At 43.6% G+C, this 12,627-nt stretch overlaps 1 long non-coding RNA gene across 1 annotated transcript; it reads right to left on the bottom strand.

The window, feature by feature from the left end:
- Window positions 1-4,051: 4,051 nt before the first annotated feature.
- LOC106939800 (uncharacterized) lies at window positions 4,052-11,731 on the bottom strand. Its single transcript, XR_001422917.1, has 2 exons — window positions 11,066-11,731; window positions 4,052-10,847 (listed from the first exon to the last, which is right to left on the bottom strand). It is a non-coding gene; the product is annotated as an uncharacterized LOC106939800 (long non-coding RNA).
- Window positions 11,732-12,627: the final 896 nt, after the last annotated feature.

Here is a 12,627-nt window from a genome sequence, read left to right as displayed (position 1 = left end):
CCCATTTTTTTTTTTTGGTGTAAAAAAAGTTGGACTTGAGTGGCTTGATTTTGCTACGTTTAATCACAGCTGGAGAAGAGGAGGAAGGAGGAAATGAAGGAAGCGATATAACAGAAGGGGCAGTGTGTGGCAGGCTGGATCCGCTGTTTGTACGGGCCGATTTCTTTTTCTTTTTTTTTTTTTTTGGCAGGGAGTAGCCAAGGTCAGCTGATAAACACTACATTCACGAGCCAGGATTGCAGGATGGTGGACATTCTGGAAGCCACCACACACGCACACACACACACCCACACACGCACACACACACAAATACCCCAAGCCCCATTCAGCCAGTCAGAACCCGGCATTCGCCTCAATTAATCACTGGAATTGTTACACCATGGTAATACAGAAAACAATCTCCATGATCACACGCACAAACAAAATTTCAAATTGCTATCATCCATCTCACCTGCCCCTGTTAAAAGCAGAGGAGTGGGTGGTGGTGGTGGTGGAGAGGGAGAGAGGGTGGATGATGGCTGAACCATTCGTTGGCCTCCCTCTCCTCCACCCGCTCTGTTTCTGTTCTCCAGACCCAGCCGGCGAGTTGATGGTGAAAAATTAACGGCAGGCGACCAAACAAGTAAAGGCACCGGGGCGAAGGGAAGTGGGGTGAGGTGGGGTGAGTGGAGGAGGTGGCGGAGGGGGGGATCAATGTGCGGCATCCGTGGCGGGAGCAGCTATGTAAAACACTCGCCTTAAGTCGGCCGCATCCGGTTAATATTTAATCCCTCCATCCATCTCCACAAAGAGCGTTTCCCTTTTTGCTTTAGCTGCCGTTTACTTTGATTACACAAAACGGTTCGGAGGGGGGTTGGCTGGGGTGGGGCGGGGGCAGATAAAAGAACACGGTGAGGTGATTTGCATGGGGATGGGGGAAAAAAAAATATTCTCAGGTTTGATAATCGCTCGGAGCAGCATAATGCTGGAGTGAGACTGAATGGAGGCAGGCCTGAGGAAGGAATGAAATAAAAAGAGGAGAAAAAGAGGTGGGGAGGGGAGAGAAGGTGAGAGAAAAGGCCGAGAGAGATGATAGTTTTGTCATGATGAAAACGACCATAGCTACAGGAAAAAATAGAGAGAGAGAGAAATCTCTCAGAGGGTTTTCCTTATTTAAAACAAGTGATATGCAAATAAAGCAGGAGAAGCAGGAAAAATAAAACAAACACACACACACACACGCACACACACACACACACACACACACACACACACACACACACAAAACAGTGATATTATCTTTCCCAGTTATTTTTTTTGGCAAATGATTTCTAGGGAGGAAAAAAAATCCAAAAGTCTAACTCCCAAGTGAACATGCAAATCTATCTGTGTGTTCCTGGCGAGCTTTTTTTTTTTTTTTTTAAACTCACTCACTCTCGTGTTGCTTTTTAAGCGTTGCTGTTTTTGCTTCCTCCTTCAGCCGATTGAAGCCTTCCCCGTGTTTACTCTGCGGCAGCACTGAAAACTGCATTCATTACAGAGTCTGAGCAATAACTACAGAGTCAACGGCATGACACATCACCATAGAATCAGTAAACATGATGGTGAATTCCATACTGTATGTAGAAAATATAGGCTCTCCCTCTGTATTCCTCATGCCTGCAGGAATCAATGTCCCGCTGACTTACCCATTTCCGTTAAAGCTTTCCAATCAAAGAAAAAAAGTTCAACTGCATACTAAAGACCCTCATAAACCGAGACAAGTGGGTAGGCAGATGCCAAATAAATTAGCGTTTCACTTTCTTGCAGTAAAACCGTGAGATGGTCGAGTAGAGATTCACCGATTACTCGACCAGACGTCAGAGTAAGAAAGATTTCCCGTTTGATTGACGCTCAACAGATCAAATGCGGAAAAACTTACCGTAAACCAAACCTACCATAAACCACTGCATGTACTTTAACTCACTATCGGATTAAAAATATTTGCATCTTTCAAAGAACCTGTGGTGCATTTTTTCCTCTTAAGGGTTACAAAGTTAGACCACAATAGGTGTCGCAGAGAAAAGGCTTGATTGAAGCATCTTTGCTGTTGATACTCAAGCGCACATTTGTCAAAGTGAGCCATCAAGATGTGCAAAAAGTTTGCAAAAGCATGTCCATCAACTCGTTCGATGAAAGCCAGTGAACAGCGGGAGAACCAACAACTCAAGGCAAGTGCAGCACATATCATGCACGAAATGGATCCAAACACTCGTACAAACACAACCAGAGATGAAATGAGGCTTGTTAACCTGCCAGATCTGAGAGCTGGACGATTTATATTCAAAATAGCTGGTGTAAGGCAAGGTACTGCTTCTTGAGGCACCATTTCTGTCTATTTGGGTTGCAAAGCAAGAAGCATTTAGGAAGCAGTAATACCAGCACGCTGGTCGTCAACAGATGTACAATAATCGTGATCCTGGGTGCTACCATTGATCAAGAGATGGGGAAACGGAGGATCTGACTGTTATTTCTCTCACAAGTCGACAGCTGGACCTAGGAAGGGGGGTGGGGTGGCGTACTAGAGGGACGGAGGGACGTGTGAGTGAGTCCGGAGGGGCGCTCAGCGGGCCAGGCAGTAATTCTTAATTGACACCTGTCAGGATAATGGTGGCAGTCGCAGCTGTTGTGGGAGAATTTGTCCGTCGTCCCGTTCATCTGTCAGCTTAAATATCCTTCCTAAAAGCCTCACCCCAGCACTACTCCTTCCCACTCAAAAACAAAAACACCACAACACCAGCGACCAAGATCGTCATTTAGCCGGTACTCCCGAGCACCTTGACATCAAGAAAACCCGATTTTACTCATCGCTTAGCGTTACCAAAACATTGCTTGGATAATCTGTTATTTGCAGGGAAAAGCAGCTTAAAAATCAAAAGACCGCCCAGCGGAAACCCCCTCTCTATCTCGCCTTGACTTCTGCCTGATGAGACGCAGGAGGGAACGGGAAGTTTTTTGCCGTAAACGAAATGCTCAAAAGTAAAGTTTCTCTTTGGTTCCAAGAGAAGAGAAAGGCGCATGAGAGGCGGGAAAGCGCGAAAGAAAGAGGAGAGGGAGCGCTACGAAACGGGAGACACGTGAAAGAGATGGAGAGGCAGAGATGTGAGGAGGATCCAGAGAAGAAGAAGAAGAAGAAGTGGGGGAAGGGAGGGGTACACAGGGGTTTGGGTGTCCCTGGATAGGGCTTTGGTTCTTCTGTAGAGGGCCTCGTCTCGTTTGTCTTGTTTGTTTATTTGTTAGCATCAAAGGGCTGCCTCTCACTCCCCCTGCTAACTGATGTAATGAGTGGGTAAGCTACATGTTTTTTTTTGTTGTTGTTTTTTTTTTTCTGGGGTTTTTTCAAGCGCCGAGGAACTCAAATACTTATTAGACAAAATATTCTGTAATTGCTCATCTTTTATTGATAGTAGTAACATGTTAAATTTGGCTCTAGCAGACTCTCTCGTAGCCTCTTGAGGAGGCACGGCGCTGATCAAGAAAGCAAATTTACCCACAGCTAATGTAATACTTTACTTAAGAAAATTTGAGATATCAATTTTTGAGCCTTAAATGTTGCATGACTAGTTCTCTCGAACATTTCCCCTCTTATCTTCCTCATGTCTCCAACTATGTGCCAGACGAGGAAGGAAAGAAAAAAAATCATATCAACAGTTTTCTATTAATGAGCTCTTAAGTCTTACATCCCCGCTGTGGACCCTTAACAAAATGTAATTACTCAGCACAACACCACTATTACATCGTAATTAAGCACACTTCGCAGAGAGCTGATAACAGTGACAGGAAGCAATTTATCAAAGCTTCTTTTTTTTCGTTCCTTATCGGAATTTCTCAAAAAAAAAAAAAAGTTCAGAGAAGAGTTTGTTTCTGCTGCTGCAATATTTTTAAAAAACGGGAAGAGGGGAAAAAATACTTTATTTGGGTGGAAATTGTTTTTCTATGGCAGTCAGCAGTAAGACTGCTTGTCAGCCCCAGTCCCAGAGGGCTGCTTTCTATCTGTTTCAGACTTGATTTTCTCAGACTTGGATTTCTTTTCTTTTTTTTTCCTTTTCAGATCCCATGACTTGCTGCTGTTTTTATGTGCTGCAAGGCAGGCAACAAAGCACATCTGGCTGCTTTAATGATATGATTTCCCATCATACTAAGCCACCTCCATTATGACCTCCCACAGAGACATGCTGGCTGCACTTAAGCATTAGGTATAGGTGTGTGTCTGTGAATGTGCGAGTGTCTGACGGTGTTTATGGTTCACAGTGCGCATGTGTGTTTTAAAGTGCGGCGAGGGGCAACAGACTGCGAGTGGTGGCGGGAGCGTGCCCCACCCCGCCGGGGGAAAGGATTTTAGTCAGAACACCCCGAAAAAGAATTGTAAAGAAATATAAAAAAAGAAAAAGACAAAATCTGGCGTTAAGATGTAACAGTGAAAACTAACGTGAATGGAGAAACCTCAAGATTAGCTGTTTTTCCCGTTTGATTATTTATCTATGCTGACTTTAGGTTAGAATACCAAAGCAAGCCTTAGAGTTAAGCACGGGCCGATTACCGACAAAATAAAATTTGTGAAAAATCACAAACATTTTTCAACGTGCCATCCTTCGAGGAGGAAGCGCAAGAGTTTTCTGCCCGTCTCTGTAGGTTTCCAGTTGTGTCATCCCCCATTTTTGGATGATGAATTGAAAAGTGCTCTGAGGTTTAAAAGCTTGGGACGGGTGAAGATAGCAACAAAACTGCATCGTTGACTCCCCCCCCCCCCTTTTTTTTTTTTTTTTGAATCTACAGGATCAGCTGCCTCACAGAAAAGTGTGATAAAATGTCACACGTTATATGACATTTTATCTGCAACAATTGGGATTGGAAGGACTAAAGAACAATGCATCATTTAAGTATAATTACACATAAACAGGGTGATCTTTGTGGCAATAAAGGCCACACATTTGCTATAAATGCAGCCTTTGAGACAGATCTGAAAGCTGATCACCGTTCACCAAGGCAGTGTTCTTGAAAATGATTCCTTCGCTAGTAATAGCGCTGCATGCAACAGCCTTAATTTAGTGGTTTGCTAACAAGAAGAGCTCTGACAAACGTTAACTGAAGTGGCGTACGCCTGTTATCAACTAAAAGCGAGGTTCTAGAAAGTTAGCTTCGATTTTTCCATTACGCCATTCTTAAAGTTCAAAATCCTGCTAACGAGGTGTCAGCGTGGGGTTTTCCTCGAACTGGAGGAGCAGTAACCGGCAGGGTGACGCCCATTCCCCATGGTCAGCTGGTCGAAAGGAGGCGACAACGGAACCATATTTGGTGGAAAAGAATCCGTCGCTTGTCACTTATGCTAACATCCGACAAGACGCGAGCTACATATCTGTAAAGCAGCGGAATGCAGGCTTGTGGTCTTTAAACATCAAGGTAACAATGAGTGTATTATATTAGGACTTTAATAAGCACTATGTTATATTATTTATGCAGGTGTAAAAACAATTTGCTTCAAATAAAATCTCTGTGTAAGAGCTGTGATACTGTGATATTTTTACTCAAGGTTGACACACAGCCATGATCTCATTCTAGTCCATGGCTTGCAAAGGCACATGTGGTTACTTGAGGCATTAAAAAGGAGCAAGCTGAGCATGTTTGACCTCTGACCCCCAGAATCCCAGATGTAAATTTAAACTATCGTTTTCAGAGGCCGGTGCAGGAGCAAACAAAAAAAAAAAAAAAAAGCTATTGACCAGGTCAGCTGAAGCCCACCTGCTAAGTACAGCGCCGCAAGCTCTCGCTGTGCCAAACACACACACACACACACACACACTCACTCACGAACTCAGAGGGTGTGTGGAACACACCGGAAGCGAACAAACCGGACAGGCAGCGGGGGGATCAATAGGTGGTCCCAGTTTTTTCAAGGCTTTTGATTGGAAATGGCTAAAAATATGCTAGACGAGAGAAAACCCTGACCGTTCCAGCTCTTTTTCCTGGTCCAACGAGGCAACGGCGGCGGTGGTTGGAGGCAGGAGGGGGGAGGGTGGGGATGAGAAGCGAAGGCTGGCCGTGCTAAAGAGGATGACTAAGTTGGCGTGGTCGCCGCTGCGCTCGTTTGAGTTATTCATTCCAGGAAAACTGACACCGGTCAGCACTGAGGCACACACACTCATGGTCCCGGCTGTTTCTGCTTCTTTCACACACACACACACACACACACACGCACACACACACACACACACACACTTTTCCTCTCTTTTCTTTTTTTTGGCAAAGCTCAAACACCAACAGTTGACTCAGACACTGTGAAGCCTTTGAAATTGTAAGTCCCTCCAGATTCCTTTTCAGATTTTTGCAGGAAGTAGTTGGTCAAATAAAAAAAAAACTAAACAAAAACAGATATTTAGAGCGATTAAATCAGAAAGGTGGTGTGTGTGTGTGTGTAGGGTGGGTGGGCATAAATCTCTACCTGCTGATTATTTTGAGGGGAGGACTATCACATAACAGCGTCATCAACCGGGAGCACAAAGGTCACCGTGTAATCTGATCCGCCCCGAACATGCAAAATCATTAATCCCTGGGCACTGCGATTCTCCGGGTCGGAATAAACCGGAGGCCTTCAGTGAGCTGGCTGGAGAGAGGGAGCTCATGTGTGTGTGTGTGTGTGTGTGTGTGTGTGTGTGTTCAGCTGAAGTACATGGAAACTGTTTTGATTTACAAGCAACACATGTGAAAAACGTAAAAAGCTCCCCCACAGGATGTCTAGAACGTTAAGAAAAAAAAACATAAAACACGACTCTCAGGACCGCTTCGGCGAGTTGATACACCAAGAGGCCTGAACCGTGTCATTGACAAATAACAATAATATCAATAAATATGGAAAACGTCCACGATGGCGACTTAGAGGAACATTTCGAGCGGGGATTTTTTTTTTGTGGAAATGGTCACGGCGTTTAAAGAAAGAAGAAAAGCAAAATTGTATCTAACGTGCAAACAGAAAAAAGGGCTGGGACATGTCGGAGCAGGTCCGGGTTCTCTTATTACGACCTTATGAGGACGGTGGGAGTAAAAGACGGGTGGGGGGGCACGCCGAGGTCATTAATTGGCATTGTCTCCTGACGTGATTAGTCAGGTAGCAAAGTCCATTTGTCACCTGCACTGGTAAATTGAGTCGGTGCTGCACTAGGGGCTACGGGGACTGTATAATATCAACTTGATTACATCAAGGCAGCTGCGGACTTGACACCTTACTGAATTTGTCAGCATTAATCGTTAGGACCTGTCACAAATCCATCAGCTCCGCAGATAATTAGGGCTCTCTCTAATGAAGCCAACAGGAAGCAACCTTACATCCACCAACACCCACGCCCCCCCCACACACACACACACAGATCCCCCTACTTCCCTCCGTCTCAGCGGCACCACAAGCACCCCTTATCCACCCTTTCCAAGCTGAACACACACACACACACACACACACACACACACACTTCTCTGTCTTATAATTAACCAGCGTGTTTCAAAAGACGAAGCAGTGACTATCTGATCTGAGCCGATCCGAGAACCGCCTCGGATGAAAGGCAGAGCCACTCCTTTTCCCGTCCTCCGCTCGTCCCTCGTCTTCGCCGCCTCGAAAACAAAGTGGTTCGCCAGAGAAGGAGAGAAGAAGGAAGGGGAGGGAGGGAAGGACGGCCGCAAGGTGTCACGCTGAGCAGGAGGACGACACTTCCGGGATCGGAGGGTCACGGAAGTAACGGAACGCGTTCGGTAAAAACCCTGCGACAGGATCCGGCTCTGCCCCGGCGAAAACGAAAGGGCCCACATGTTCGTTTGTTTCGCCTCCCTTTAACTCCAAAGCGTTGAGACAGAGACCCTGAATATTTTGAAAAGTTTTGTAAAAAAAATATAGATTTCTTCAAAAAAAAAAAGTGATGCAAATTTCTTATTTGATATGTAGCAAGAAATTATATTTGAGTTGCAGAGAAAACGCAAAAAATATAGTGTAGTAAATGTATCTACTCATAAAAGTTTGAGCAACTTGACAGTAAAACGTTATAAAATCTTTTCTGTATGTAAATACCAACATAATATGATTTATGTGGGTGTGGAATTAATAGTAATCTGCCCCGAAACTCTTTTTTTGTTTGTTTCTTTTTTTAAAGTCATGTGACGTCTGATTTTCGCCACCGATAGCAGTTTGAGATGTGGCACACAAGGAGGAAGCTACAGGTCAGTGGCAGCTCCCAGTAGAGCATTAGGCCAGACTACAGTGTGTGAGTGTGAGTGTGAGTGTGTGTGTGTGTGTGTGTGAGTGTGTGAAGTACAAGTGGAAGTCCTATCTGGACTTTCGTTTTCCTGGGAGAACGGAGGAAGACCCTCCGTTTGATCGACCGTCACGAGCCGTGATGTTTGCGGCTCCCGGCGGACGCTTAGCTGGATGGGTGGCGTTTATGTGTGCGTTTTCGATGTGAGGAAAAGAAGGGGGCGGGGAGGTCACGGCGGTGTCGCGTCACGCATGCTTCCCTCTTCATAACGCTCGAAAACCACGCGCGGAAAAGCACAGCGAGCCCTGGAAGTGGAAATCCGAATCCCCCGGCTTCCCAGTGTGGCCCAGCGATTCCAGGAAGACTGTTCAGTCGGAGAATCGTCTCCATCTCACAGTCCCTCTCCTCCTCCTCCTCAACATCATCACAATGATAAAACCCGCTGAGTTCAAAGTCCTCCGCGGCCGGGCCTCCCGTTCGACCTGCTCTGCACCTCATATTAAAAAAAAAAAAAAAAAAAAATCTCTTTAAAATTCTGTAACTGTCTTTTGTTCGCTGCAGTTGTTAATGCCTAACTTCAAAGGCTCAGCCTCATTAGCACAGAGGTAGAAAAGCCCCTGTCACTCATTTACATTTGTTTAAAGGCTGCAGAGGGGGGTGGGAGGGTGATGGTTGGTGGTGGTAGGGGGGGATTCAGATCCAAATCCAAACTAGTACATGTCAACCTTGTGGGGTCCTTTTTCCCAATAACTGCTTCTATCAGCTGGTCACTTTGCTAAACATCACAGCATACGGGTATATCTGCTCCAGCTGGGAGCGTGGGATAAATCCGGAAGAGAAATTTCTTATTTGTGTCTGGAAAGAAAAAAAAAAAAAAAAAAAAAAAGTGCATACACCCTACTGTACAATGTGCTGGCCAATCACAGGAGAGAAAGACTGGTTCCACTTAGAAGCACCAACACAACGCCACAGGAGATCTTTCCTACCTGTGGCCATCAAAGTGCAGAACCACCATCACAACAGACGCCAATATAATTTTTTTATTTTTGTACACACACGTGCCAACTTCAGATTCATCTAATGCTGTGTTTACTGAGATCAGATGGGTGCACCTCATTTTGCACTGATTTATACTGACTCTTTCCAAATTGTGGGTTTTCTACTGTTTTTCTATTTTAATATTTTTTTTTGTTTTTGTCGCCGAAATTACAAATATTCACATAAACAGAGTGACTGTAGCAAAATGATTTCACTCTGTGGTTTAGTTATTAGTCCTACACTTTCACATGCACATCAAAATAAACAAGCGGATGCTTCTAGCCCTGTTTTTTATACTAAATTCCCAACTTTATAATATTGTTTTGGCCTAAATAAAAAAAAATACATGCAATAATAGTAATAATAATAATAATAAAACAGACGGTCTTCACGTGTGTCTGATCGGCCAACGCTGTAGCCTTCATGGAGGGGATTTACTGATGTTTATCGGGGATGAACAGATCAAAGAGTGCCACATGACAGGCGATCAATCACGCATCAAATCAAGGATGGCAATCTTCTAATAAAACCGAAAAAAAGAGAGAGAGAGACAGAGAGAGGGGAAAAACCGACTCTCTGTGTCAATTATTCATCATTACTCACTCACTCTCAAAACCTCTAAACTCCCCTCCCCGCTTTTATCCTCACAACAACATACCATTTAGTTTATCTCACTATTCTTAAAAGTTTCCAGGGGGGGTTGAAAAAGTGGCCGGATCCGTGCGTCTTTTGCGCAGTTTGGGTCACTTTATCCAAACTAATGTGAGTCACGGGTGACAAGACGGACGGATTAGAAATGTGTTTCTTTTTTTTTTTTTTTTTAAACAACAACTAATAACCTACTAAAACGTGGAAACAAAAATGAAATGTGACTTGTTTCAGAAAGAAGAAAGGTTTAGAAGGGAAGGAGCGGGCTGTACCTGCTGATCGCCGCGGCTCTTGCTGCTTTCTCCTCGGCATAGTGACCGTCACCTTCCACGGAGCTTCTCATGCAGGAATATTTATTTAATTTATGTATTAAAAAAAAAAAGGACGAGTCAAAGTCTGATCAGATTTGAGGAATCATCCCTTTTCTGAGGCTCAAGAAAAAAAAAGAAAAAAAAGCACCAGGCTTCTCGTTTCTCTGCTGGATGTGGATGATGGCTGGGGGTCGGCTTCAGCGAAACTGAGGGTTCGGCCAGCTCCCGAAACCTCCGTGTCCATCAAATATCATCTTCCTTCATTTCTCTCATTGGCCGGCAATAAAAATAAAAAATAAAATAAAAAAAAAAATCAGACAATTACAGTGTTAATAATAATAAAGAAAAATAAAGCATAAAAAAATTAAGTTTTCAGTTCACTCCTTTTTTTGTGTGTGGAAAAAATAAATCCCCCTATAATAATCTCTAGTCCCGGTTGATGGGGTGGGGGGGAGAGATAGTTTGCTGCGCCTTTTTACGCACGCCAAACTACATATATTTAGATATAAAAGGGTGATTTCACCAAACAAATAAGGTCCGATGTGAGGGAGCAGTCTCCACTCCTGCTCCCGTTTCCTTCTTTTCTTTACCCAGACACCTAAAAAGAAAGGAAGAAAACAGACAGAGAGCAAGGCGTTAAGATGGGTTCATGTCAACCCCGTCCCCTGCACACCACCTCAGCCCGGATCCAGCGTCAGCCGTCCGGCGGAGACTTTTCCCTTCCCCTCCTCTCCTCTCCCATTTGAGAGAAAAAGAAGAAGAAGGAAAAAGAGAAACAGGGGAACAATAAACTGAGACATGCACTCTCGTACTTACGGTTTTAAGAGTGGTGCGAATAATTTCCACGCCTCATCTCGGACAGAGTCGGTGTGGTTTTTCTTTATTTTAAGGATCTCAGCTTCATGCGGTGAAGAGGCGCATCCGAGCTTCGCCCCCCCACCCCCAAAATATATATAAAAAAGAAAACACTCGGATCAGATCAGATCTGATCAGATCACATCGACAGGAGCGAAAAAACGTCTGCGTCTTTTAGAAAGAAGAAGAAGGAGAAGAAGGAGAAGAAGAAGAAGAAGAAGAAAGAAACTCCAGGGGACTGATCCGAGGTCGCTCTCCCGAAAGGAGAGGAGGTGGGAAAAAATGGGGGAAACGCGGTGGATCTGGAAGCTGTTTCAGACAGTCTCAACTGATAGACAGACGCATCGAGTGGCTTTTCCTGCTACAGTTTTTACTCCTCCCCTCTCCGCAAGCGTCACCCCTGACAGAGGAGCCTACCTGTCAATCTTTTTAATTGTCTTGTTTTCTCTCTCTCTTTCTCTCTCGTTTTCTCCCTCTCTCTCTCTCTTCCTCCCTCTCTCTCTCTCCTCTTGCTTTAAAAATACTAAACCTCCGTTTTAGAGACAAATGGAAGTCTTTTGGAACCCAAACTTACATCCAGGCAGGGCTGCGTCCAGAAAGTTTGGAAAAGGGGACAGCCAGAATGGGGGAGGCACCCGGAAAAAAAAAAAGCTTTATTGTGCTGCTGCAAAAATAATAATAATAATATATATATATATATATATATATATATATATATATATATATATATATATATATATATATATATATATATATATATATATATATATGTTGCAACTTATTCAAAGTTATCTCATAAAACCATAGAAGCAAACGTACACAGCAACACTGTCTGGGGGGGGGGGGGGGAACAACAGGCTTGGGGGCTCTACTGGAGATTCATGGAAGTGTTCTCATCTTGTCCTGCCAGCTGTGTTATCACCTGACTTATGCTGATAAGCTGTGCTTTTTTTTTTCTTAAAATGTTCTAAGAAATTTTGGATTATTAAATTCTTTAGTATCTGCAGGGGTGGCAGTGGGAAGTTTTGATAAGGTAAGGTGGGTGAGATGGAACCCCTAAAAATCTAAAACAATAATACAATTTAGATAACATTGTGCTGTGATAACTGCAAGAATAAATATGTTACAACTATTTCTAACATGTCTTTTCCTAGTTTAAATTCATATTTAGAAAAATTACTATGCATGAAAGACGGTCTGGCCAACGACTGCCAGATAATTTCTAAGGGTTTTTTAGGCATTGCCAGTGCCAAACAGTATCCAATATGGAGGCTATAAAACACTAGGAAAGTTGGAGAAATGAATCAACTATTAGAAGTTCTAATGGTTTGGACTATAGTTAATATAAATAATATTTAGTTGTTAAAGTTTTTAAAAATCTTTAAATTTTATGGGAGAAATATGAGATTTGCGCTAACTCCAAAATTCTTCTCACAAAATGTTCCAGGGATTGAGGAAGCATGTGCTATCAAAACATCTGATTTTTGCTATAGTTAAAAACATAACTAAAGTGTATTGGGTTT

This window comes from Poecilia latipinna, unplaced genomic scaffold (assembly GCF_001443285.1).
Source record: "Poecilia latipinna isolate Pla-1442-1.1 unplaced genomic scaffold, P_latipinna-1.0 Scaffold2988, whole genome shotgun sequence".
Lineage (NCBI taxonomy): Eukaryota > Metazoa > Chordata > Actinopteri > Cyprinodontiformes > Poeciliidae > Poecilia > Poecilia latipinna.
The sequence above is the reverse complement of the archived record's forward strand: the minus strand, read 5'-3'. Positions and strand labels throughout refer to the sequence as shown.